A 2239-nucleotide genomic window follows, 5' to 3' on the forward strand; every position below is an offset into this window, starting at 1 on the left:
AAGAAAAGTATTTGTCTTTTTGTGTTTTAATGATTTGGTTTGCTTTGGCTATGTTTTATTGTCAGTTTGTGACGTCAGCTCTAAGACCAGTCGGCTGAGGGCGTTGTTCTCTGGGTTCAGCTCTCAGTAGGTCAGGGCTTTGTGATGGAGGGTCTGTTCATCGCTATTTTTTAAGTAGGCATAGAATTGAATGGCTCTTTTTTGAATGGTTATTACCAGGGGGTACAGTCCTAATTCTGCTCTACAGGCATTATTTGGGGTTTTGCTCTGAACTGGTAGCAAGATTTTGCACCGCTCGGTCTGCAGAGTCTCTATTGGGTGTTTGTCCCATGTTGAGAACTCTTGGTCTGAGAGCGGACCTCGGACTTCACTCCCGTACAGCACGATGGGCTCTATTACGGTCTTCATAATTTTTAGCCAGATTCTGATTGGGATGTCAATTTGATTTTGTATATTTCTCCTTATAGCATAAAAAGCTCTCCGTGCCTTTCTCTCAAGTCCTTAACCAGCAGCCATATCACCCTGTAGCCCAAGACTGGTTTCCCACTGAAGCTAAGCAGGGCTGAGCCTGGTCAGTACCTGGATGGGAGACCAACTGGGAAAACCAGGAGCTGCTGGTAGAGGTGTTAGTGAGGCCAGCAGGGGGCGCTCACCCTGTGGTCTGTGTGGGTCCTAACGCCCCAGTATAGTGATGGGGACACTATACTGATAAAGAGCACCGTCTTTCGGATGAGACGTTAAACCGAGGTCCTGACTCTCTGTGGTCATTAAAAATCCCAGGATGTCTTTCTGAAAAAGAGTAGGGGTGTAACCCCGGCATCCTGGCCAAATTTGCCCATTGGCCTCTGTCCATCATGGCCTCCTAATAATCCCCCTCTCCTGATTGGCTTCATCACTCGGTCTCCTCTCCACCAATCAGCTGGTGTGCGGTGAGTGTTTTGGCGCAATATGGCTGCCGTTGCATCATCCAGGTGGATGCTGCACATTGGTGGTGGTTGAGGAGATTCCCTCCTTCTATGTAAAGCGCTTTGAGTGCCTTGAAAAGCGCTATATAAATCGAAAGCATTATTATTATTAACAGCTTTTTTTAAATTCCCTGTTGTTAATATTTATGCCGAGGTAAGTGTAATCCTGTGTGTGTTCGAGGGGCATGTGGCTTAATTTGAAACTATGATGTTGGTCTTGGTGGTTGGGTCTCTTTTGGAAAATCCTTATTTTAGTCTTTTTGGGGTTAACTGACAGAGCCCATGACTGACAGAAGTTGTTTAGGAGGTTTAGATGCTGCTGTAGACCCTCTTTGGTGGGAGACAGTAGCACCATATCATCAGCAAACAGAAGGCATTTGACTTCAGTGTCCAGTAGAGTAAGGGTGCTTTCACATCTCTAGTTAAGTTCATTTGGTCCGAACCAAGGGCAAACTATTATACATTGTTGCATTTTTCAGCTTTTTTGGTTCCTTTTCACACCACACTGATTGCTTTGGTCCGAACCAGTTGAAACAAACCAAAACGCAGGCACGTGACAACATCCACATCACTCATTGGCCATGGCGTATTTCCTAAACTGCTTTTCGATTGGTCAGAATTTACGTGTGGGAAAATTCCAACAGAAGAGGCAAAGCCAGCAAACTATAATAACACTATGGAGAGACGACTGCGCGGGCCAGTTTTGTCCCTGGCCATAATCTACTACACTGTGTGTATTTACCACAGTATGCAAACAAAACATTTCTATAGTGAAGCGCAGATGCGACATGAAAACACCGTTCTAATGCACTGCAGACGGCGAGCGTGCATCGCTCATCACTTCAAGAGGAGGCGTGCATTAATTATTAACTCATGACATGCTCATCTTCCGAAAATATTGCCAACGATCTATCAGGTAATAATGTCATGCACACAATATCAGCGCAGCTAACTACGGCAGCTGGTTCAGTCCAAAAATGATCAGTACTTTTGCAGTTGGTTCTGTTCGAGTTCGGACGTTCAACGTTCTCACCACAAAAAAAAAACGCTCCAGAGTTCTTTTAAAATCGTACCGAGACCACCTCTTCAAGGAGGTCTCGGTACGCTTGTTTGGTCCGCTTTTGGTGCGCACCCAAGTGCGATTGCTGCTTTCAGACCTGACCAAACGAACTGCACCAAAGAGGGAAACGAACTCTAGTACGATTCAACCGAACTAAATGAGGCAGGTGTGAAAGCACCCTACGGCCAGGTGCTGCAGACTGATCCAGGGCCTG

General features: G+C 45.9%; 1 pseudogene; it reads left to right on the forward strand.

Moving 5' to 3' along the window:
- Positions 1-504: 504 nt before the first annotated feature.
- LOC137072182 (5S ribosomal RNA) lies at positions 505-620 on the forward strand (annotated as a pseudogene).
- The last annotated feature ends 1619 nt before the right edge of the window (positions 621-2239 follow it).

The sequence above is a fragment of the Pseudorasbora parva genome, chromosome 3 (assembly GCF_024679245.1).
Source record: "Pseudorasbora parva isolate DD20220531a chromosome 3, ASM2467924v1, whole genome shotgun sequence".
In the NCBI taxonomy this organism is placed as follows: Eukaryota; Metazoa; Chordata; class Actinopteri; order Cypriniformes; family Gobionidae; genus Pseudorasbora; species Pseudorasbora parva.